This window comes from Triturus cristatus, chromosome 6 (assembly GCF_964204655.1).
Source record: "Triturus cristatus chromosome 6, aTriCri1.1, whole genome shotgun sequence".
Classification (NCBI taxonomy): domain Eukaryota; kingdom Metazoa; phylum Chordata; class Amphibia; order Caudata; family Salamandridae; genus Triturus; species Triturus cristatus.
The window spans coordinates 704707143-704721588 of record NC_140589.1 but is presented as its reverse complement, the minus strand read 5'-3'; positions in this window follow the sequence as shown (position 1 = coordinate 704721588).

The window sequence follows — 14446 nt, the reverse complement described above, 5'->3', positions numbered from 1 at the left end:
AGGGGAATTGTGTCAGCAACCACCCTGATCATCACTAAGCGAAAGCCCAACACCCGAGGTCAGCGGCCAAACTACTGAGACACTCGACCACTGAGAGGCCCTGTTGGCTGGTCCATAAGAAGGTGCATGCCACTGCACCCAGCAGAAGGTAATCTAGCAACGAGAAGTCTCAACAATATCACTGGAAGCTAGGTTCATGCTGAAGTACAAAGGAAAAAGAGGAGAAGGAAGTCTGACATGCTGGTTCACACTGGAAAACCTATTGACCAACCAAGCCCAGGAGGGAAGATCAAAAGTGGCCAGGCATGAAAAGAACACTCAAGTGGACTCCGGCTGCTGACAGGAGAACCATGAGTAAACGTAAGCACGCGTGAACTGAGTCTCTGCCCCACGCTTCCCAGCATATCTGTCCAGACACAGTCACCAACAGCTCAGCAACCCAAAAAATCCAGACTAAAGGATGCAGATGCCTTCACAAAGACAGAATGTAAGCACCTGGCCACCACCCAATCCAAGCGGCTCGACTACCAAAGAAAGAATGCTATCAACCATTAAGGCAAGTAGTCCTCCCAGATAGTACAGATTCACCACACGAGTGGCAAACCCAACATGCCAGCCCTGTCTTAATGCATCAAATCTCCCATTCATGGAGTATGGAACGTCCAGAGTGGAGTCCAACAACGCGATCAGAACTACAGACAAGAAGCACCAGTGATGTATGGAAGTGTCAGTCAACCGGAGACTACCTGCTCACCCTGCCTGCACCCTGATTCCTGTGGCGAGAGCAAGGCTTGACCAAGACCCTTCTATCCCTGAAGTTGCATGAGCAACTGGGCAGTGGCTCCTCTGCGGTCTTGCAGTGACCCAGATATAGCACAAATGCAGCCACAGCACAGACCACATGAAGTCCCATGGCAACCCATCCAAGGGGCCTCCACAAACACAAATAATGGACTTGACATTGCCCCACCATCGGATGCCAGGAGCAGGCAAGGCCTTACAGTGGGGACCTCAATAGGTTACAGACATTTTCAACGAGCCAAGCAAAATCACCAAAGCATGCTTTGTGATGGATGCTTTGCAGTGGATTCTGCCAACACTCCTGATGCACCATGTTTTGAATCATAGACGCCAACCACATGTTGTCCTGAATGCCAGACTAAAGATGATATTCCATCCAGTATGTTGCCAGAAGGTCCTTGACATCTCTGACCCAGCGTTCGTGTCCTTCACTGCTCAAGTTAAATTATGAAGGTAAGCGGAGGGGGCAGCCAGCTTCATCATACCATGTGTCTACCTGCTGATTTATCTCCAGAGACTGAGGAACTATGTAGTATGCAGTTTTCCTTTTTTTTTTGTATACCCAGGTTCAACTTTGTTTGTTATTCTTTTAAATTTCGGGAGGAATGTGGTGTCCTGCTTGACCCATCATTCAGCATGCCCCTCCTTGGGGGCAGTCCTAATACTCACAACACACCCATTCAACACAAGCATCACCAGTCAGGTGATCCTGCTAATGAAAGGGCCCAGGTGCACATGTTCGAGGCCAGTTCATTAACCAGTTACGCAGTGTGTGTGCCATCATTTATTAGCTATGTGGGGCTAGAGCCTGAGACCTTACAAAGGGGTAGAACAATCTAGAAAGTGATGCACTGGCAGGTGTCTGCTGCACAGCTGTTGCCAGGGTAATAATGTGTGGCTATCTCACAGACTCCATTCTCTGTTAAATGACACTGCTGTAGTTTCCACTTTAAGAGACCCTGTTTGTTTCAGTTTAGGTTAAACCTCTTTAAAGGGAGAGGTATTTTCAAATTGGCTCTTTATTCTCAATTCCTGGCAAACTTCTAGAAATATTCTGCATAGTCTACATGAAATACATAAGATATCCCAACACCCCACTATGGTATTTTTGGGCATCTGGGAAAGGATAATGTGTCCTATGATGTTCCCGGCTAGCAGCTGTTCTTCCTCCTCCTCAGCACCTCTGCCCTTAATGTTCTATTAAAGGCCTGCCTGAACTACATTGATTGCCTCCTTTGGGGACCACATGTTAATACTTTGAGCTTATGCAAAGGATGCCTAATTCCGCTTTCTGGCTGCCTAGCCAAACAAGTCACGCCACAGGGAATCTTTGATTCATGTTGCATTTTGCACTAAAAAAATCATTTTATTTTCTCTAGCCTGTTGCTAATGTTACCAATATCGACACAAACATGTTACCGCTCCTAAATGTGTTTATTTTTGTGGCTCAATTGGGTAGCCGGATGTCCATAATCTTAATTAAAGGTTGGGCCCTCACAAGATTTATCTATGGATATCAATTTACTGCTTCGAAAACACTCTTAAATATTTACTGGACACTGGAACGGATGCTGAAAACAGGTACTAGGCAGGACAATATCTGCTGAAACTGTGGAAGGCACATTATAGATTTCAAATTTATGTTATGGGTTTGCAACCTAATGTCCTGTTTTTTGAAAAAATCTAATTGACACAATAAGTACGATTATGCAGGAAGAGCCCTCATATTTAAGACCTGGATCACGCAATGTAAGCAGCTTAAGGAAATTGTTATATTGCAAAAAACGGTTTGTATAAAGAAGTGTAGTAACATCCAGTTAACTCAGGCTTCAGGTTGGAAACATATCTGCTGAACGAAGAGTATGGCTGCAAGATTAAGACCCGAGTCCTTGGAATGATTATCATGCAAAGTGACAGATTCCTTTCATACATTTGGAAAAATATAACCACAATCTCTAATGCTCTACAGTTAACCTCCGTTTGCAATGTAGCATATTTGTAATTCTTACAGTACATGAGATTCTACAATCCCTGCATAAAACCAGACTAATTTCTTTGCTATGCATGGCTCTCATAGAGAGCTTCTGTTATTTATTCATTTTCTGAATCCCATAACCCAATCTGGTTGCCCACTGTTGTGATGTTATGAAGGCCTTTCAGGCCAGCCTGAGGTGTCTCTTTGAGATCCTGTCAGCGCAGCTCCACTTGACTGAAAGCAGAAAGCATGGCTGCAGGAGGGGGAAGGAAGGCAGGAAAGGTGGTAGGGGGTGATCAAGGATGGCAGGTAAGTTTGCTTTTTTTAACCTTTAGGATAGGGATGCATAACAGAGGCCATGTTATGGATGCCTCCCCCTCCCCCCATTACTCCTCTGCCACTGCTTAGCAGTTGAAATCAGCGGCTGATTGGTGATCTTGGGGCCATACATAACATACAATTCTGGATGGGTAAAAAGTGAATTATGGACATGTTTTTCACCTTGGGGTTCTAAGTGACATCATAGACAACTCGCACTTTGCTCGCCTTGTCTGTTTGATGACACTCAGATTTATGTCTCACTTTCTGTCTTTCTATATTTCCAACTAATATAAAATAGGTCTTGATTGAGACATAAGCAGCACATCTGTCAAGCCTAAACCCCACTACCACCTTCACCTCTGCTTCTGGGATTACAGAGGTAGCTGGGCAACAGTGGGAGAATGCAGTGGTGGTGGACATCAGCATAGAGGTGCAACCGCCAGCATGCTGATGTGGCTGTTTTTTCTGCAAGTCCTACAGGGTTGCCTACAGGAAACAACATCTGACAGAGCTCACTAAGCCCCTTGGAATCCATTACAAATCCCTTGCACTGTCCTGTATGCACTGTAGTGTGTTTATGTGGAGGGGGATGCCTGGATAATCCTTTTTGCCGGAGAGGACTTAAGGCACTCTGGATATTGGGTGGCTTACTTTCACTGGAGTGTGCAAACCCCAAACACATATAGGTTATGTGAGGAAATCTTGTGATTTTTCTAACCACTGGCATTTGCTTGGGGTAACATTCAAACCAATCATTCTTTTGGGCGTGGCCAAGATGGCGGCCGGAGCGGATGCACATTAAGCAGCTCCACAACGACCCGCACACCATCCTGCTGTAACTACTACCCTGCAGGGAGCCGACAGACCCATAACCCCCCTGTGCCACCGGCGATGCCCCCCTGGCTCCTGCTGAGAGGTGCAGAGACATAAAGATGCAGCTCTGTGGTGCCTGAGCTGTGGGATGTCGGACTCCTGTTGTTGCTGCCGGCTGCTGAGTCCTGAGCTGCTGGCCTCAAAGTGTGCCATGTCTGTTGTGGCTTCCCCAAAGAGGTGCGGCGGTACGGACAGGCACTGCTAGCTCCAAGTGCAGCGTCGATGGCACCGCCTTGATGGGATAACTCCCGGGGGACAGCGAAGTGCAATGGCTCACCAAGGGGTGGACGGGCCCCTGGACTCCCATGCGCGGAGGAAGTGCACCTCGCAGGGGGCTGATGGAGACATTGTGGCTGCCCCTGGAAGTGAGACCAGGCGTGAGCCCGGGGGTGCCCTTCATCCTGGTCCACAGAACTGTGTGTCACCCACCAGCACAATGACCTTCTCCTCCCCCCACTCTGACCTAAGACTGCGGGGCGCTCCGTAAGAGGGACACTGGGAGTGTCCAGCGGCCTGGGCCTCACCGGGGGACCTGCAGAGCTCTTGCTGCATCGGCCAGGGCCTGCAAGACGAGCACCAAGGTGCTGCCTGGATGGAATGTGAAGCGCCACCTGCCCAACTCTAGAACTGAGTGGTGCTGGCAGAACACTGAACCACCCCATGACTCGAGGCTGCGGAGAAGAGCGGGGACTCCCAATGGCCATAGTATCACCAAGTGGTGATCCACTCTGAATACATCAGCAACAGGGACAGAGAATCACCTCCTCTGGTCCCTTCTGGTAAAGGGGACACATGCCACGGATGCTGCAGGGACTAGTCCATGAATAAGAAATGGCCTGAGGAACAGACCCAACAAATGAGATCTTTGTGGGCAGCGGGTCGGTGAGATTCTGCAGAAACAGTTGCGGCAGTGTGTGCTCCAAGTACTAAGTCAATCACACCCTAAGCTGTGTGGGAGGGACCAGAAAACACCACTCTCCCGAGGCAAAAACACCAAAGCCTCAAGCCTCATTCGCCACTGCAGAGGATGTGGGCAGCGGTACCACTTGTGACTGACGGTGTCCTTGCTCCGTATTCCCACACGTTTGCTATCAGACATTAGACACACAGTCCATGCTGACTCTCTCGAGATGGAGAAAAACGGATCGTACAGGCCCCAGGCTCATACTAGAGGTGTGTCGCAACCAGTGGAATGCCCATCGGATAACACCCAGGCTGAAAAGCAAGTGGCGGACACATTACCAGATAATTCTAACCATTTTGATGAACTTGGACAGTAAAACTACACTGGGTCCCAAGATGGACTTGCTATGTATTGAAGTAGGACTCCTGTGTGAAGACCATAAAAAATTAAAGGACAGGGTCAAAAACTCTGAATCAACGCCGATATCCCTTAGACCCAGGGTAAAGGTGGCGGACGAGCAACTTAAGATCCTACAAAAAGAGATGAAATATCTTCGGGACCGGTTCGAGAATCAGTAGGGGAGGGTACCCAGGAACAATGTTCATATGGTGGGCCTTCTTGACCGAGCTAAAGGCCAAGGCATGGAACTCTACCTTGAAACCTGGTTTGTCGACACGGTCCTCCAGGGCAAACAGTAAAAAAAAAATCTGTCGAGAGTGGTTACAAAGTGCCGAGGAGGCCCCCCCCACCCCAGTGCACCGCCAACATCAGTGGTGGCACAACTCTCTAAGTATTGTGACAGAGACCACTTATTACAAGTAACAAGAGTGCGTGGTCCATGGTCTGTTAAAAATGCCTTAGTTCATAATGCGTTTGAGCAGTAGGCTGTGCTATAGGGCAATTCTCATTCTGCATATTAAACCAATTCGGTCGATAAAAATAGCCCAAGGGGAGGACGTTTATGTCTGTTTCAGTAATATTTTTATCTCCTACTCTGTTCAGCACTTCCCTAACCAGGGATGGTAAACCAAAGGCGAGAACAACACAATCCCCTCAAAGAGTTTTTCCTACCCAGGGTACATGCCTTACCATCTTAAACGATCTAAACATTTCTGTGGTCAGGCCTACTCTGGTCCCTAGGTAGTGAATGGCCTTATTCCTCAGTGTAATCCATGTTTCAGCTTCTCATGACTGGGGGGCCTTGATGTTTGCGAGAATCACTGTAAAGGGGGTTGCTGCCAGGGGAAGATCTAGATTATGTGCATTTCGGAAACTTTCATGAGAACTAGACGTAGTTGAATATGATCTTATTTGCGTTTTGTGTACTAGACTTTCCCCTGATGTATCTCTAATGTTCTTTTCCCTGTCATACATGCCCCTCCAACCCCTCGTGTTGAGGTACTATGTGCGCATACAACAGAATCCTTTTGTACCCCATCCCTTTCAACTGGCTTTCTAACCACTCCCAGGAGGTTATTAATAGAATTTGGGCTTTGTGATCTGGTTATAGTAATTGCGCTATTAACAGTGCCCAGTTTACGTGGGCTCTCCTTCTGTAGTATAATATTCTGGTTTTCAATAACCTTCTCTAAACCTGTTTCAATTCTGTCTAATCTAGCTTCCAAGATACCTAGCTGTTTAACGTATCTTGTTAGCTCTGTAAGTAGGTTTTCCGTTTTATTACTTTCAGTTATGGATTGTGCATTGCATTTGTTTTTCACACGAGGTACATTGTCTTTTCCCTTTTGATTCTGCAAGCTACCCTTTTTCGCCTGTTGTTTATTCGGAATAGTGTTAGACGGACTATTCACGGGGGAAGCCTGATGTGTTTCTACCTGGGTGGTTTTGGGGTTCTTCGGCAACCTTGGGTTACACGGTCTTTTGGGAGGGGTTAGGGTATCAGTATCATGATCACTGATTGAGACATCGTCAATATCATCAATAACAACTTGAGTACAACCATTTCTACTTTGCTCTGGACTCAGATTTTCTATTGTAGATTCTTCCAATGTCCCCTTACCAGGTATGATTTTTACTTTACTATTCCCTGTTAACCCCTGCGATTCTATACTTAATGTCTCTTCTACTGTGGAGATCTGTTTTTCAATAACACCCACTGCGCCCGTAAAGTAGTTTAAAAGGGTCATTTTCACATCTTTTGGCTTGTTAAGAAGTTTCTCTGATTTAGTGCTGGGTAATTTCCTTTTGACCATTTTCAACATCCAGTCTGTATGCAACCTCCCACTGGTAGCTTACTTAACCACAAGAGTCAGTGACTACTAGTTATTGTTAATTATAAAACATACAGTTCTAGTAATATCCCAGGATAGCACCTCCACTCACGGTATGATGAAACCAAGAGAGGGGGCCCAGCCCAGCCCAGCCTTCTCCGGCCGCTGACAGGCGCGGATGGGCCCGCCCTTGGCCCAGGCTTTGCCCGGGCGCTGCCCACGTGCGTTCCATGCCGCGGTGTCCATTGGCGTGCTGTGAGCACGCGGGTGCAGATTCACTCCTCCCCCTGGGAGTAGAGTGGCTTCTGGGGCTTGTGGTCCCCCTGGATGGTGCAGCAACGGCTGTTACATCGGGTGATGGCAGGTTAGAGGCACGTCCTGTGCAGCGGTGTCCGTTGGCGCACTTTGAGCGTGTGGGTGCAGACTCACTCCGCCCCCTGGGAGTAGAGTGGCTTCTGGGGTTTGTGATCCCCCTGGATGGTGCAGAAAAGGCTGTTACAGCGCGTGATGGCAGGTTAGAGGCACGTCCCGCGCTGCGGTGTCCATTGGCACACTGTGCATGTGCGGGTACAGACTCACTCCGCCATATGGGAGTAGAGTGGCTACTGGGGCTTGTTGTCCCCCTGGATGGTGCAGCAAAGGCTGTTTCAGCAGGTGATGGCAGGTTAGAGGCGCGTCCCGCGCCGCGGTGTCTGTTGGCACGCTTTGAGCGCGCAGGTGAAGACTCACTCCTCCCCCTGGGAGTAGAGTGGCTTCTGGGGCTTGTGGTCCCCCTGGATGGTGCAGCAACAGCTGTTACAGCGGGTGATGGCAGGTTAGAGTTTTCAGAGCACCAGATATAAATAATCCAAAGAGGATCCAACCATAATGTATACCTTATAGCAAATTCCCAGGCACATGGCAGTGAGACATCAGTGACACAGCAGCTCCTACACTGAGAATAAACAAAAGGGTACATACAACTTTTACCTTTGTCAGACAGTACCCCTTCCCACAGGGAGCATATGTATCCTGCAGAATCAAAGCAATAGCACACTAGTCTCTTGGCAAACAACACCTTTCATCCTCTCCTGCCACCCCTCTCTGCGGTCCTTCTTCGCACTCCCCTCTACCATCAAAGTTGTGTCTTATAGATGAGTCTTTCCAAACTGGAGCCTGGTAGGCCCCAGTGACGGATGCACAGCTCCCTCGTTGCATGTTCAAAATGCCACAAACTCCTTTGGTTTCACAAATTATTTTTATTCAAATTTTTCATTTCATCCATAGCTTTTCGTAATTCTTGTCCTTTTGCCACATGAAAGACGCTTACATTTCCATTATACCCTTAATGCTGCAAACATGCCGGTCCGGGCCTTATTTTGTAGCATGGATTGTATGTAAGTTGTTCCCAAGTGATTGATCTTTATTAACCCAATGCATTTCGGGCCTTTTTTGGCCCTTCATCAGGGGTTCTCTATAAATTAAAAGCATTATGTTAGACTGTGCGTACGAGACCTCATGTACAATACAGCTCTCGGTATTAAAAAGTTTATACACCACTCATAATTAACATCTTCCCGCAAATATCATAGCCAAACGCTATTACTGAGTAAATGCCCTGGTCAGCCTCTCCCTTTCCCCAGCTTTCTCAACTGCATTCATTTTTTACTTTAACCTCCTAAACCTACACTCTCCGATCTATGAAATTGTAAAAAACGAACCGTCTTCATACTAATGTGTTAACCTATAGCAAGTGATAATCTGCACTAAATCATACCTTCAACATCAATCCTGGTCATCACCTTTCCAACATTTTCACTGTCTCCGTAATGCTGAACTCTATTTTCACGTTGCTACTTAAACACCTCTGATCTTTCCCCGCCCTTTCGTTCCGCCATCTGTGCAAATCCTATTGCACCTCATTCTACCAATCACGATCCCTGTCTTCATCTATCAGCCTACAAGTCCCATGATTCACTACTTCTAATTACCTTCATGTTCCGTTGTGATTAATGAAGCTCATCTGTATGCCTCTATCACAAACTTTATACCTGCAAACTACTTCAGTATTACGGAGGCAGTGAAAATGTCGGAAAAGTGATGACCAGGATTGATGTTGAAGGTATGTCTGTGTCATCATTTAATATGTATGTGGGCCTAGGGCCCACAACCTTACATTGGCAATTTGGAGGGTGCATCCCACCTGCCACTGAGGCCATGGCTACCTCTGATTCAGGCCCCTGCCCTACCCATGTCAGGGAGTCCAGCATTCATCCCTATTAAGGAGATGGAGGCTGCTGACATTACTAAGGACAGTAGCGGTCCGTGGAGGGAGTGACGGTAGGGCAGTGAGGCGGGCCGGGGGAGGGGCAGGGTGGGGAAATGTAAACACCGGAATATGGATGAACGGAGGTAAGTACACATTTAAATAAATAAAACGAATTCCTTTGCACGCGCTGCATCACAAAATGCGATGCAGCGCGCGCAACGAAATTCGTTTTACTTATTTAAATGTGTACTTACCTCCGTTCATCCATATTCCGGTGTTTACATTTCCCCACCCTGCCCCTCCCCCGTCCCGCCTCACTACCCCACCGTCACTCCCTCCACGGACCGCTACTGACTAAGGAGCAAGGCGACGGGCACATCCCTGCTCCGCAGAGTGGGAGCAGATACCGCTGCATGGATGGCAGCCTGCCATAATGGAGCATGAAAAGGTTCAGTCACAGCAGACAGTTCGCTGACAGTAAGTCCTCCATCCAGACCGAGGGCCCCTCCATGTGACCACGTGCGAAGGTCCATGAGCCGTTAGGTCTACAGGGGCTGTTGGGCTCTGCTATAGACTGCCCCGTGAGAGCAAGCACCATCATCTAGGAGAGGGCTGCAACATAGGATGGAAGAAACAGCTCTTGTGCTTCCTAGATGAATAAAAGTGCACAAGGAAGGTCACTCTGGGGTCCCCGCCATAGCACGTCTCTAGCAAAGCTCAAAAGTCTGAGAATGCAGCCTGTCAAATGAGCCTCCCTGTGTGTAGGCCAGAAGATAAGTGCTCATTGGCCCGAGATGAGGGCAGAGACGGATTAGCAGAGGAGTGCCGTGTGGCCCCAAATATGCCAACTGTTGCCACATTGAGGAGACTAAGCTCGCTACACGCTAACTGGTAGCCACTAACATTGCGGGGCACCAGAAGAGACACTGTTCACATCTCGCAACAGCACTACTCCCCCAGCGACTTAAAATAAAAATAGGAGAATCCTAGACTGGAGCGGTGAGCAGTGTGCACCCCCGGTGGCTGCAGGCGGCCAAGGCAAGGAAGACCAACCCACTATTTCCCACACCAGGCCATCTAATCATGAGCCAACATCTGCATACAGGACCTGGAAGGAGGGGAGCTGAAAGCTGTCCTGCTCCCCTGGCCAGGGTGGGAGTACAAGTGAGAACAGATCCTGCCTACATCATAGGTGGGAAGAGCGCTGTATGCTCCCTAGCAGCATGCTGTCCATATTGCAGGATGAGAGAAGACTGTTTTGACCTCCCGCAGCAAATCAACAGCACATGCAGTGCCCCCCTTCCCAGCACAATAGGGAAAGAGCACCACACCAGAAAACAGATGGAACAGGAATGTAAAGCCCAGCGCGCCCCCTGCTGTCCTACTCATGCCGCTGGCAGAAGAAAGGAAACCCTTCCTCATATTCTGTAGCAGCCCTGCTGCATCAACGACCCACAACTGCCTGAAGGGACCCGCTATATAAAAGAGACACCATGAGAACTCCCTCAACCATGAACCAACAATGAGCAGGGCATCTGCACCATGGCAAGGAAGGAGATACTCTCAGAGTGTTTTGTAGCACGTCCACCATGCCACTTAAGGTTAGGTAGATGCACAGCAGCATTATGGAAGAGTCCAAAGTACAGAGAATGTGCCCAGAGTAGTGTAGCTGCTGCAGACACTCATCTAGCCAAGAACAGATGGGAGAAAGACCTCGGAGGGAAAGATCAGGTGGAATGGAAGGTTCTGAGGTCCAGCACTTCCCACAGAGCCAATAGACAATAATAGGATCACCCTCTAGCAAAGAAGTGAGGAGGTACCCAAATTGTAACCCTTCGGCCCCCAGACCACAATCAGGCAGACAAACCTCGCTGAGGCAAGCATGCCGTGGCACAATCCTGCAACTACACATGACTAAGACAAAACCGCTGCACCAGCAACAAAATGGCCTGAACCCAGGGCCTGGTGAGATGACAAGAGGATCAGAGGTGCTGAGCAGCAAAAGGGAGGCCTGCTCACTGAGGCTGCCTCAGTACAGAAGCAACCGAGGAGGGTACCCAAAACAGGAGATGCAACCCACCAAGTGCATTCCACTAAAGATACTGAGAACCCCAGAGACATCAATTTGCCTGAGACTGCCAGATGGACACAGACCCAAGAATAAAAAGTTTCAAGGAAAGCTAAAGTGGACCAGAAGGTGGACAAAAGCACACAATAGCACAACTGTAGTCCAGACACTAGAACCACATCATCTGCATCCTCAAAGCCCATGGTGCAACACTCCACCAACCACACCTGTATACAGCAACCCCTCAAAAGTGCAAGTCCTGTACCACATAGATAAAAGAGGCAGAACAACAGCTCCCAATGCCCATGAAAGAAGGTCCTGGAAGATGGAACGCCATTGAGAAAGAGCTCCAAGAAGGTCCCTGAAGAGAGAACTCATGATGTGTAGCCATATGTCACACAGCTCTAGAGAAGACAAGGGGAATTGGGTCAGCAACCACCCTGATCATCACTAAGCCAAAGCACAACACCCGAGGCCAGAGGCCAAACTACTGAGACACTCGACCACTGAGAGGCCCTGTTGGCTGGTCCAGAAGAAGGTGCATGCCACTGCACTCAGCGGAAGGGACTCTAGCAACGAGAAGTCTCCACATTATCACTGGAAGCTAGGTTCATGCTGAAGTACAAAGGAAAAAAAAGAGAAGGAAGTCTGACATGCTGGTTCACACTGGAATACCTAATGACCAACCAAGCCCAGGAGGAAAGATCAAAGGTGGCCAGGCATGAAAGGAACGCTCAAGAGGACTCCGGCTGCTGCCAGGAGAACTATGAGTAAACGCAAGCACGCGTGAACTGAGTCTCTGCCCCACGCTTCCCAGAATATCTGTCCAGACACAATCACCAACAGCTCAGCAACCCAGACTAAAGGATGCAGATGCCTTCACAAAGACAGAATATAAGCACCTTGCCACCACCCAATCCAAGCGGCTCGACTTCAAAAGAAAGAGTGCTATCAACCATCAAGTCAAGTATTCCTCCCAGATAGTACCGATTCACCACACAAGTGGCAAACCCAGCATGCCAGCCCTGTCTTAATGCATCATCTCTCCCATTCATGGAGTATGGAACGTCCAGAGTGGAGTTCAACAACGCGATCAAAACTACAGACAAGAAGCACCAGTGATGTATGGAAGTGTCAGTCAACCGGAGACTACCTGCTCACCCTGCCTGCACCCTGATTCCTGTGGCAAGCGCGAGGCTTGACTAAGACCCTTCTATCCCTGAAGTTGCATGAGCAACTGGGCAGTGGCTCCTCTGCGATCTTGCAGCAGCCCAGGTGTAGCACAAATGCAGCCACAGCACAGACCACATGCAGTCCCATGGCAACCAATCCAGGAGGCCCCAACAACCATAAGAAATGGACTTGACATTGCCCCACCATCGGATGCCAGGAGCAGGCATGGCCTTACAGTGGGGACGTCAGTAGGTTACAGACATTTTCAACGAGCCAAGCAGAATCACCAAAGCATACTTTGTGATGGATGCTTTGCAGTAGACTCCGCCGAACACTCCTGATGCACCATGTTTTGAATCATAGACGCCAACCACATATTGTCCTGAATGGGGAACAACCTTTACAACGCAACTTTTACAACGCACTACCATTACAACGAAACTGTTACAACGCGAGTGCATTGACAACGCAGGACATTACAGCGCAAGTCTTTACATCGACTTGCACTAGATGGCGTGCTAACATTAAAAATAGTGTAGTTTACTATCCCAGCACCTTCCCTACTGTTACGTGGACTGGAGTTGGAATAGTAAATTACACTTTTTTAATGTTAGCACGCCATCTAGTGCAAGTCGATGTAAAGACTTGCGTTGTAATGTCCTGCGTTGTCAATGCACTCGCGTTGTAAAACTTTCGTTGTAACAGCATGCGTTGTAACAGCATGCGTTGTAACGTCATACATCCGTCCTGAATGCCAGACTAAAGATCATATTCCATCCAATATGCTCCCAGAATGTCATTGACATCTCTGACACAGCGTTCGTGTTCTTCACTGCTCAAGTTAAATTATGAAGATAAGCGGAGATGTTTCTGGGGCAGCCAGCTTCATCATACCATGTGTCTACCTGCTGATTTAACTCCAGAGACTGATGAACTATGTGGTATCCAGTTTTCCTTTTGTTTGTATGCCCAGGTTCAACTTTGTTTGTTATTCTTTTAAATTCCGGGAGGAATGTGGTGTCCTGCTTGACCCATCATTCAGCATACCCCTCCTTAGGGGCAGTCCTAATACTCACAACACACCCATTCAACACAAGCATCACCAGTCAGGTGATCCTGCTAATGAAAGGGCCCAGGTGCACATGTTTGAGGCCAGTTCATTAACCAGTTACGCAGTGTTTGTGTCATCATTTTTTCACTATGTGGGTCTAGGGCCTGAGACCTTACAAAGGGGTAGAACAATCTAGAAATTGATGCACTGGCAGGTGTCTGCTGCACAGCTGTTGCCAGGGTAATGTGTGGCTATCTCACAGACTTTAAAATCAGCGTTCTCCGTTAAATGACACTGCTGTAGTTTCCACTTTAAGAGACCCTGTTTGTTTCAGTGTAGGTTAAACCTCTTTAACCCCTTCTGTGCCCATGACGAGCTGGACTCGTCATGGGCCGCGGTTGCGCTGTGCCCATGACGAGTCCAGCTCGTCATGAACCCCGCCCACTAATGGAACGCCGGGCACAGGGCGGGGAAAGGGCGTGGCACACAAGGGGTTAAAGGGAGAGGTATTTTCAAATTGGCTCTTTATTCTCATTTCCTGGCAAACCTCTAGAAATATTCTGCATAGTCTACATGAAATACATAAGATATCCCAACACCCCACTATGGTATTTTTGGGCATCTGGGAAAGGATAATGTGTCCTATAATGTTTCCGGCTAGCAGCTGTTCCTCCTTCTCCTCAGCACCTCTTCCCTTAATCTTCTATTAAAGGCCTGCCTGGACTACATCGATTGCCTCCTTTGGGGACCACATGTTAATTCTTCGAATGTATGCAAATGAGCCCTAATTCCGCTTTCTGG